This window comes from Mustela nigripes, chromosome 4 (genome assembly GCF_022355385.1).
Source record: "Mustela nigripes isolate SB6536 chromosome 4, MUSNIG.SB6536, whole genome shotgun sequence".
In the NCBI taxonomy this organism is placed as follows: Eukaryota; Metazoa; Chordata; class Mammalia; order Carnivora; family Mustelidae; genus Mustela; species Mustela nigripes.
The window spans coordinates 17,212,142-17,223,981 of record NC_081560.1 but is presented as its reverse complement, the minus strand read 5'-3'; the positions used below and the strand labels follow the sequence as shown (position 1 = coordinate 17,223,981).

Here is an 11,840-nt window from a genome sequence, read left to right as displayed (position 1 = left end):
GGGTCCTAGGATTGAGTCCCACTTTGGGCTCCTGCTTCTCCCTCTCTGGTTCCCTTGTTTGTGCGCTCTCTCTATCAAATAAATAAAAATAAAATCTTAAAAAAAAGAAATGTCTATCAGATCCTTTGCTCAGGGGTGCCTGGGTGGTTTAGTCAATTGAGTGTCTGCCTTTGGCTTGGGTCATGATCTCAGGGTCCTGGGATCAAGCCCTGCATCTGGCTCTCTGCTCAGTGGTGAATCTGCTTCCCCGTCTCCCTCCCACTCTGTGATCTCTCTGGCTCTCTCTCTCTCTAAGATAAATAAATAAAATCTTAAAAAAAAAATCCTTTGCTCAGTTTTAAATTGGGTTGTCGTTTTATTGTTAGGTCATAAGGATTCTTATATTCTGGATACAAGTCCTTTATCAATACGTGATTTGAAAATATTTAATTCTATTCTATTGGGTTGTTTTTTCATTTTCTGGATGGTATTCTTTAAAACATAAATATTTTTAATTTTGATGAAGTCCAATGTGTCTTTTTTTGGTCACTTGTGCTTTTGATGCCATATTTAAGAAACTGTTGCCTAATGCAAAGTCATGAGATTTAATACTTTGTGCTCTTACAAGAGATTTATAGTTCTAGCTTTTACATTTAGGTTTTTTTTTTTTAAGATTTTATTTATTTATTTGACAGAGATCATAAGTAGGCAGAGAGGCAGGCAGAGAGAGAGGAAGAAGCAGACTCCCTGCTGAGCGGAGAGTCTGATGATGCGGGGCTCAATCCCATGACCCTGGGATCATGACCTGAGCCAGAGGCAGAGGTTTTAACCCACTGAGCCACCAAGGAGCCTCTACATTTAGGTCTTGACCCATTTGGAGTTAGTTTTTGTTTATGATGTGAGATAGGGGTCCATATTCACTCTTTGGCTTGTGGATATCCAGTTGTCCTAGCATCATTTCTTGAAAAGACTATTCTTTTTCCATTGAATGTATCAGCACCCTTGTTAAAATCACTTGACCAGGGGTACCTGGGTGGCTCAGTTGGCCTGTTGACCCACCCAGGTCATGATCTCCGGGTGATGAGATCGAGCCCCATGTCCACCTCTGAGTTTGGTGGGGAGTCTGCTTGAGATTCTCTCTCCCTTTGCCCTTCCCTTTTCTTCCCTTACACACTCTCTCTCAAATAAATAAATCTTTAAAAAAAAAATTATTTGACCATGAATGTAAAGGTTGGTTCCTGGACTCTCCATTCTATATCATTGGTCATCATTGATTTTTATTTTATTTTTTAAATTTATTTTTATTCCAGTATAGTTGACACACAGTGTTATATTAGTTTCAGGTGTACAATATAGTGATTCAGCAATTCTGTATATTACTCCGTGCTCACCTATTTCACCCATTTCCCCACCCATCTCCTTTCTGGTACCCATCAGTTCTCTATAGTTAAGAGCCTGTTTTGGGGATTATCACTGACTTAAGAAGAAAAGCAATTTAGTGATGATGTTTGCTCTCTGTCCCCTATGCTACCACACTAATCTGGGCCTTCCCGATCTGTACTTACTAACTGTTCAGCCTTTTTTGAGTACAGTTGCTAGGTGAATACTTCCAAAGCAGTGCTTTTATCGAGTTGTTGCTGGTAAATAGTAGCCATTGGCTTGATATCAAGGTTACTTGGGAACTAAACTACTTTGCCTGTTTTGAGGTCCCTGAGCCAGCCCTATCCAGGGCTCCATAATTGTTTCTCTGCATTTCTAAATTCAAGTCCTCTCCTAATCAGTCCTATTTCTTTTAGTCATCACCTCCACATTCATACCTTATGCCTTGATTCTCCACGTTCAGTTCCCTTCTCAGTTTAAATTTTTTTATACTTACTCAGCATAGTTAGAGGCTTGAATAAATTTGGGTACATTGATCTCTTTCAGATATGGTTTCTTAGAAGAATCACTTCTGTTTCATTCATGTGACTTCATGCATGACCCATTTCTGGTTCTTCCTGCATCTGTTATATTCAGGGTCCTGTACTGGCTGCTGCCTCATATAACTATTTTATGTATCTATAGCTTTTTTTCCTATACATTCCTGTACACTGAAATATGTAGGTACTGTTTTAGAATCCCTTCACAGGGCTGAATATGAATTTATTTTTAGTATATAAGGGTCTTCAGTCTTCTAATCAAAACCTTTGGGGGCCAGATGTATTTGAGCGATTTTTTAAAAGATTTTATAAAGGTTTACGCTGCATATACTTATTATTTAACCGATAGCACTCTGGGATAGCACTCTTTAATGACATACATTAATATTTACTGTTACACATATTCTCCAGTGGGATGTAGGGCAGGATCCTTTGTTTAAAGATTGCTTTTTCTGTAGCAAAAAGTGAATATTCACACTGAAATGTGATAGACTATAAATAGTATCATACAGGTTCTGGTCAGGTGTGATTTTGCTGCCAGTTGGATTACAGTGAAACAGTTTGAATAGAGTTTTGCCTTTCAGAAGTGTGGATAATGGATTGAAGAACCTCACCGATTTTACCTGTACGGTACCTGTATGGTGTAAATGTAGAGCTGGAAAATTCTGTCTCTTACGTGCGCTGCCCTGACCCAGTCTAGACTTGCCTCCTGTGTCTCTTAGCTGCAGCCTCTTCCCTCCATCCATTTGTTCTCAACCACTTTGCTCAGGTCACTCCTGTGTCCCTACACTCGTGATGTCTTCCCATTTATTGTCCGCAATGTGCGTGTGAGAAGTAGCCACATGTTCCTAAAGTCTCAAAATGATTGCAGAAGGAATGCGATAGTCATTCGTTTAGTCAGTGACTGCTGGGGAAATCATTGCCTTTTCTCTACACTGCCTTCCCTGCAGCGCCTACTGTGGGGGGGGGGGGGGGCGGTGAGTTGGAGGGGGCACCGTGGAGGATTACAGCTATCTGGTCTTGGCCTGGAAGAAGTTAAGCAATCTGGGCCTGCAGGGACGTTGCAAACTCATTCAGGGCCTTCTATAATCTGGCTTCAGTCTAACTTGTCAGACTAATGAGTCGCCATTCCTCAGATTTATGTTTTATGTTTTTTATTAGATTAAGATGTTTTCTCTGGTAAACTTGCCTGGGGAGCATCCCATGGATAACATATAAATGGTTTTCTGGCTTCATGCATTTCCCTCAACATTTCACTTAATACGTGACATTTCTCTTATGTTGTGTATTTAATTTTACAATATCCCAGTGGTAGATCTGGCAGTGTTCTGAAACTGGAATTGGATACCACTTGTCTAGAGGCCCGAAGTTTTTGTTTTGTTTGTGTTTTAAAATAACTTCTATTTTCTCATGTGCTAGTGAAATTGCCAAAGTGAAGCCACATTAGATACGCCATATTTTATGTTGAGACACACGTGGTTAAGAACCAGGAATCCTAGAATGTTGGAGCTTGAAGGAACATTGTTTTTGTTGTTGTTGTTTGTTTGTTTTTAAAGATTTTACTTATTTATGAAAAGAGATCACAGGTAGGCAGAGAGGCAGGCGGGGGTGGGGTGGGGTGGGGAAGCCGGCTCCCTGCCTAGCAGAGAGCCCAGTGTGGGGCTTGATCCCAGGACCCTGAGATCATGACCTGAGCTGAAGGCAGAAGCTTAACCCACTGAGCCACCCAGGCGCCCCAAGAACACCGTTATTAGTATAATGTTTTATAGAACAGGAAACTCAAATCAGCTACAGCTACCCAGCTAGGTAGTGAGTAGTAGAACCAGAACTCTGTTTTTCTTGAGAATTTACACCTTTCTGTTTTTTCTGCTTTGTGTTAGAGCTAAAATTCTCGGTTGATCACCCCCCCCACCCCCCCGCAGTTCTTACAAGTAAATTTAATACTCTTTCGGATTTGGAAAACTGTCTACCTGGTTTCAACCCACAGGAGTAAAAAAATCATTTTGCTTCTTGGTGCCACCTTGGTAAAACTATTACTTGAGAGAATGTGCCTAATTAATCAAATTATTAGAAAATGGACTCTGGTTAGAGAATGGATAGCTGCTTTTATGTTCCTAACATCAACTAACAACCAATTTAAATTGTGCTTTTGGTATTTAAAGCTCAGGAAGGCTTTCCCTATATGTTTCCCTATATGTATCTCTGACTTGAAGAGAAGGTTCGACCACATTAGGTAAACTGACAGTGTTAAGTGCCACGTTTTTCTGTTAAGCTCTGCTACTTATTGAATAGGAGAAATACTGATTAGAGAAAATGATAAAAAAAAAAAAAAGATGCCAGTTTGAATTTATGAAATTAGAAATTAGGCGTCCTGTTGGAGATTCTTAATTATTGGAGGAAAAAACCCCAGGGAGTTATGGAACATTAGAACTCAAAGTTTAATGAGCTTTGGTTTGTTTGTGGTAAATTGAGTGCTTTAAATTTTCATGAAACAGTTTTTAAAAGTTCAGGAAAATAGTCGCCCAATGGCATAAGCATTTATAGTTCTCTGAAAATCATGCCTTTCTTTCCTCACTGAGTAAGAGCTGGTTAGGGAGTCTTTGTCCCCCACAGGTCTTAAGTGTTCTGCCCATCAGGTTACACCCACGGCAGAGTGCTAAGCCATATGCTGTCTCAGTTGTATGTCAGAGTTTCCCATGCTTTTCTGTCATGATACATTTTCATTTTTGAATGAGAATCTAATTTAGGTCTGTGTTCCTTTGTTATGAATGACCCTGAAAAAGTCACTTCACTACCCTAGGCTTCAGATATAAAGAGAGTAACTGTGAAAATGTCTCCATTGTCCAAGATAATAGAGCTTAGCTGAGTATTTTTTTTTTAATCGGATATTTTTTATTTGATGTAGTAAGTAACAATACTTATAACCAAAAAAGAAAGAGAAAACAAATTACTTTTAACAACAAAATCATCGGTGTGGCTTGGGTTTCTGGAGCTGACAGTTAAGTATTTATGGAGGTTGTGAGGGGACAGGGAGAATCTAGGGTAGATTTGTTTAGTGCTGCCATTTATTCTCACTTTTGTATGCTCTTTAACCTTTAGGGAGAGTATTCCTATATTTATTTTACAAAAGAATACTGAATCTCATACTGTCTAGCCCTAGACTGGAAACTGGGTTTTTTTTGTTTTTGTTTTTGTTTTTTAAGATTTTATCCATTTATTGGCAGAGAGACGCAGTGAGAGAGGGAACACAAGCAGGGACAGTGGGAGAGGGAGAAGCAGGCATCCCACTGAGTAGGGATGTGGAGCTTGATTCTTGGACCCTGTGAGCATGAGTTGAGCTGAAGGCAGATGCTAAACGACTGAGCCACCTAGGCGCCCCTGGAAACTGGGGTCTTGAACTGTCCGTAGCTACTTCAAGACTACTGTCTGTATAGTTTGGCTTGGTATCAGATGGCACAGAACTTGGGATCCAGTATAACTCTTCCTGTTCTATTCTTTCAGCTTGGATTTACTCTTGGCAACGTGGTTGGAATGTATCTGGCTCAGAACTATGACGTAAGTGATTGTATCCATGTCCTCCCCAATTCCATGTCACAAATTCATATTGACTTGTCTTTGTTAGAGTCAGATATACCCTCCATTGTAAATGAAGTCCATAGATTGAGGAAAATGTCCTGAACTTTGTAGAAAGATTTTCCGTTGTTAGAAAAATACACCTCACAGAAGCATCTGTCCTCCATATCACCACAAGAGGGCAAAATTCCATCAGTTTAAGATGTTCTTGTGATCCTGAGCTGTGTTTGTTAGCCCAGAGCAATTAATTACTAAGTTAGAGTCTTCTTACAGTTCTATGGAGAATTATGTGATAAATGGGAATTTAAAGACCAATTGGATAATCTTTTTAGCTCCTGCTACATGGTAATATTGGTAATAATGACTGAGAATTTTAGTGGCAGATCTTTACAATGCAGCTCAGTTAAGGAGATCAGAGTTTTGTGAAGTGGAGAGTTATATTAGCTTCATTTTATAGACAGGAAGTTGAAAAACAGGTGACAAAACTGCCCATGAATGGGGATTCTGGAAAGGTTGTTGTAAAGAGAGGGAAAGGAAGGAAGAGGTGGGAAGAGGGAAGGAAGGGAAACATGATAATAACTTTAGATTTTTTTGTTGTGAAGCTTTTAATGTGACAAAAGAAATTCTTTATCAACCTTCACTTGAGTTATATGGTTTTCTAGGAAGGAGCTTTATTTATATGTACGGCTTCTACTTGGTACTGGATTGAGGTGTTAAGTGAGTATATAAAGTAGAAGTAGAAAAGTAGAAGTCAGAATATCGCTTCTAGGGAGGGAGCATACATTACTTAACAACTCCTGAGATCCTCCTTATACAGTTAGGAGGCCAAGAAATTCTATTTAGCCGGTCACTTTCAGAAGAAAATAAAGACTTGTACAACAACCCTTTATTGTTGGACGAAGAAAAGTAAAAGACTATTGATTAGGTAGATGCAAAATTACAATAACCTTTTTTCTTTTTAAAGATACCAAACCTGGCTAAAAAACTAGAAGAAATAAAAAAGGACCTGGATGCCAAGAAGAAACCCCCTAGCTCATGAGGCGGACTCCAGCACTGCCTTCTGGATATACCGATTCTGCTGTTCTTGAGGGCCTCCTTACCATCTGAACCAAAAGTTTTTGTTGTAAATTCCAGCCTCAATAATTTTCCTGTTAGATCCTGCATTGCCTGAGAGCACAGATGGGGCCACAAGTTAAGAGCCACCCTTTTCCAGCTTCCTCACCTGTCCCTTCCTCCTTCCAGCCACTTGAGACGGCCTAAGACTGGAATTATGGTGCTAGATTAGTAAATGTGACCTTTAATTACTAGTCTCTCCTTTATTCTGTGGAATTTCTACTCTTTTCTAAAGAAAAATTGATGAGTTTTGTATAGCTGGTCAGACATAAATAACGCTGATTTCACAGTTTAGCAATTATAATGGGTGTTTAAACATTTGGTACTAAATTATGTTGTTTTAAGGTCATTAAAATTAAAGCCAAGAAGCCAGTCACTCCTGAATTTTCCACTTATTTTATGCTGTTGTCAGGCAGCTCCATAATTGCTAATTTAATCAGTAAATCAATTTATTACTCATTAACTAAGAAACTATACTCTGAGAACTCTGTCAGGAACTAGGGAGTTTAAAAATATGTAAAATAATGGCCTTTATCCTCCGTAGAATTCATAGTCTAGTATGCATGTTTTCCTTAATTGTGTCTTTGATTTGGCTCTTTTCCCTCAAAAGAATCCTACTTATCTTAGGGGTTTACAGGTGCATTTGACGTTACATGACAGATAAATGACAAGTTGTAAAGGAAATTTTATGCCTCTTCACATTAAAAATGTATTTACAATATATCTTTATAGTGATTCTCATAAGAAACTTTGAGAGTTGTTTTGTTTGTTTCCTGCGATCAGAAATCACCATTGTATGTTGACCCATAGCTAGGGACATCTCTTAAGTCCCTCATTCAGCAGGAAGAAGCTAGTGAAAATGAGACCTTCACCCAGTTGCCAAAGATTTGTTATTGTCAGTCTGTCAGGGTAGAACACAGAAGCCACTTTTAGGCCATGGGCTTGAGCAATAGAAACCTGAGCAAGGCAAAGGGGCCCACAGTGACCACTGAGCTGATGCAAACAGGCTCATTAAGCCATAGGCCTTACCTGACCAATGGGCTACTTAAAACCAGTCACGGTCCCTACGATTGCCATAAAGGGAGAATTCCATAGTCCCTTACTTTGCCCCGTGACTAGCCCCTCACCACCACTTCTTGGTAGATAGTGTCTCCCTTGCTGTCCTGCCCGTTGCTCCCTTGCAATATATTCAGTAAACTTCTACTGCTTTGAAAAGAGTGAACAAAAGAAAGAAAATCACCATTGTAATCTGTCAAATATATAATTAGTCCATTTTTTAAAATTAAATGTTTGTAAACATCACTTTTCCCATGGGTCAGGATACAGAAGTGATTCAGAACAAAGGGCCTGTCATACTCCTGACCTTCAGTTCCTAGTTGTTCTTCCTGGAGGCAAGCACTGTCAGTAGTTTCCTATATACTTTGAGAAGGATTATGTGCCTAAACAAATACATGCATGTAAGGGGGTTTTTACACAAATCTGAAATTGCACTGAGTTCACCCCTTGCCCTTTTTTCCCTCCTCCTTAATGGAGATCATTCCATATCAGTATGTACGGGCCAAGAAACCTCTCTCCCTTTTTTGGCTACATGAGATTCTATTGAATGGATATACCATAACTTATTTAATCTGTTACTGATGAATGTTAGATTTCCTGTCTTCTGCTGTTACAATGATAACGTTTAACCTAAAGTTAAACATATCTGTGCAGGGTATAGCTGTAAGCTAAACCCTAGAAGTGTAATCTGCACAAACTGTAGATAAAGTCCCATTTGATTGTGTGTTTTGTTTTAGGGACTTGTCGGGAAGCTCACTGATAATGCCATTTCTGAAGACATTTTAGCGGATATCAGTAAACTGGAAGAGTAATTTAGAGACACCTTATTTCAGACAGTGATGATATTAGTACTGTGTGATTCTAAAACAGAGGGGTTTTGCTGCTCTTTGGAAACAGGGTTCTCGTACATGGGTGTAGGTTTTATCTCTGGCAGCTTGTCCTGGTGTGTGATACAGATTAGCAGCATGTTATGGTTTGGCTTCACCCTAGAAGGGAGAGCATGGGCAAGGCGCTTGTTTTTCTGACACTGTTGTATTCTCTAATATGTGGATGCAATATCTACCTCCTATGGCTCACACCAGAAACAGGTGAGATAATGTATGTGATATGTTGCACAGTGCTCTGCAAATTGCCCAATAAATAATAGATATTGGTCCAAACATGCTGCTTTTGGTCAGAATACTTTATTTTTCTGCAGTCACTTTTGGAACCAGTTTATGAACCATGCAAAATTTGTCATCCCGTGGTCACTCTCTTGGTTGCTGATGAAAATCTCGAGTGTCTACCTTGATCATACCTCCTGGCTCACAAGATTTTATCTTGGATGAGGAAGTTGTCAGCAGAATGAACGACAGCCTTGAAGGATAAAGTTTTACCACCTTTGAGTGTATTGAAAATGCTGCAAGTTTAGAAAGGTGCTTCGAAACAGATTCCTTGTCACAGTTATGGTTGCATGATTGCTCTTGTGTGTCTCCAGAGTGGCTTTTTTAGGGATGAAGGTAACTTAGGTATTAGGAAATGAGGTGTCCCTATATTATATCTAATCTCATTTGGATGTAAGGCTTCCTCAAGAGTGATGGTCTCTTTCCCTGGCTACTAGGCTCCTTTCCACCAGTGGAGCCATCCAGCAGCTTCGTTCTTGCTCTCGCCTTCATGTGAACTGCGACACCGTGAATACAGGCTGCCTTAGTGGTCGCTCTTCAGGAAAATTATGGTTTTAGGTTGCAGCAGCAAAAAGGGGCTCAGAGTTCTCAGACGAGATTATCCTCACTGAGAGGAGGAGCTCAGAACCATCACGCATTGTAGGGTGTAGTTGAAACTCTGTAACACGGGGGCGGGTTGCAGTGATTGTGACTGTGTCACTAAGAGTTGTGTTCCCTGGGGGTTTTGTTGGGACTTTGGCTCACAAATCACTGGAGGGATGGGAAGAATCACCTCAAGATATACTCTTCTCCTTTTAAAAATATTTGAAAACTCCTGCTGATGTGATTTAAGAAAACTTTTGACCATACCTGATCATAAAAGGAAGTTTACCGACATGTACAAAATAAGACTTTAGGATTGATGTTGGGAACTTCATAAACACAGTGAACTTGAAAAGTTTATCCTTAAACCACCATCCTCCCAAAGAAAGGGAGAGAAAAACCCAAACAGCTGCATTTAAAATCACCAAAAGGGGCTATATTTTAGGCCTTGAAGTTACCAGTTGATGCCTTTAGACATTTCTTTTGATTTGGTGTTTTATGCAATTAAGCAGTGACCTGATTTAGAGGAACAGTTCCTTTTTTTCTAACCCATTTACTCATTTTCATTTGCAGGACTGTAAAAGTTATGATGTGTATTTTTTCTAGTTGTCTTGCATACAGGTTCGTAGAGCATATGTACACGTATATATAGTTTTCATTTCCACTAAGCATTTCACTCCCTAGATGCTCTGCTGGTATTTGTTTTTCCACTGAGGTCTCTTGCCTTTTTAGTACTTCTTCTGTTACTCCCCCGGCAGGAACACCACAGACCTTACTGGAGCAAATGAGGCTTTTCTTAACTTCCCATCTTGGACTTTGCACACAGCATTTCCATTCCTTAGTCATGAATGAGTCCTTTTTTCCCTAGTGACTGTTCAGGCCTTGTGGACAGCAACAGGGTGGTGAAAGGAACATAAGTGTCACAGTCTTAATAGGGGAGATTGTGACACTTAGATATTTATGTTTACTCTATACCTTTTCTAAATCTCCGTGCATCATAATTTAGTCAAGTCCATTTTTTTTTGCAAGGCACTGGGCAATGGCACAACAGCAGGGCTTCAGGGAAAGTGAACAGGGTGGGGCATTGCAAAACCTCAGTCGTGTGTCTGCTTGGATCACTGCCCGTGTGGCAAGGCCTTATGAAAGGGGCAGTGTGGTGGTGTCATTCCTGCATTTATGGTTGTACCAGCATTGGGACAAGAAGGAGTCACCATGGAAATAGCTGGGCAGTTGTGCTTTGAATTCATTTAGTGATGGCAGCCGCAGGATCGGTAATCTGTGTACTTGGGTCGTCTCAGGCCTTTGTGTGCCAATGGTTTGAACATTTTGCTATACAGTTACTCTGTTTAAATGTTCTTTTTTTTTTTTTTTTAAAGATTTTTAGAGAACGGACAGAGTAAGCATGAGCAGGAGATAGGGGCAGAGGGAAAGGGAAGAGGCAGACTCATTGCTGTAGGGAGTCTGACCTGGGGCTCGATCCCAGGATCCTGGGATCATGACGTGAGCCAAAGGTAGATGCTTAACTAACTGAGCCACCCAAGCACCTCTAGATGTACTTTTTCAAACATGGTCCCTTAGTGTGAGGCCAGTGATGTTATTTGGTATTCAACTGGAAAAACAAAAACAAAACAAAACAAAAAAACAGATTGATTCTGAGATTGCTGAGGGAAAACTAGCTAGCTTTTATTAACTAAAAGATGGTTCATGAGTCTTTGCCATGTAAATCCCATTATAAAAGATTGTACCATGTACTTCATGGGTGACTTTACAGGAATTTCAAAGGCAATTTTCAAAGGCAATAAGCAAGTTTGATATATAATTGACTTGACAGTAAGGTGCAACTATACTTAATGTCTTTGTTTCTCAGTCATCTATAAAATTGAGCTGGTATAAGATGATCATTACTGCTTTCCACTCATAGTGTGATATTAGAAGACAAAAATCAAATTAGAATATATTTGCAAGAGACATAAGTCTACTAATACTAAAGAGAACGCTTAGTTTTTGTCCACCAGTGGAGTGGTTTTAGATGACAAGGAGTTGTTAGTCATCTCTGACGTCTCCTGTCACGGGACGGAACAGGCTTGGCTACCCTGCGCTCTGGCTTTGGGCAGGACGAATGTTGCTCTTGAGAATATTCAGTAGAGCCGACTGAAATAAATGCCATTTCTAAACCAAGGGCACTAGCTCCTTGGAGAATGTGGCCACAACCGCCCAGGGAAGTTATGCTCCTTTCACTGTAGGACTGAGTGAGGTTTTCAAATGCTGAACAGTGGCCAGGAGTTCTAAGTCACCTCTTCTTTCTCTTTTTTAAAATTTATTCTCCCAGAATCTTATTATTTGTACCTTTGTCTTAATGTCACTAGAGGCTTGGTGTCTAAGTTCGCAGTGGATCAGACAGTTGAAAATTTGGCAGCCGTAACAATACGAGAACACCCTAACTCTCTGAACATTT

The 11,840-nt window shown here is 39.9% G+C and overlaps 1 long non-coding RNA gene across 1 annotated transcript in view; it reads left to right on the top strand.

Moving 5' to 3' along the window:
• The window catches only part of LOC132014916 (uncharacterized), a 16,593-nt gene extending 9,261 nt beyond the window's left edge, over positions 1 to 7,332 (top strand). Inside the window, exons 2-3 of the long non-coding RNA XR_009403486.1 lie at positions 5,400 to 5,453; positions 6,436 to 7,332. This is a non-coding gene — a long non-coding RNA (uncharacterized LOC132014916). The remainder of the gene's footprint in view (positions 1 to 5,399; positions 5,454 to 6,435) is intronic.
• Positions 7,333 to 11,840: the final 4,508 nt, after the last annotated feature.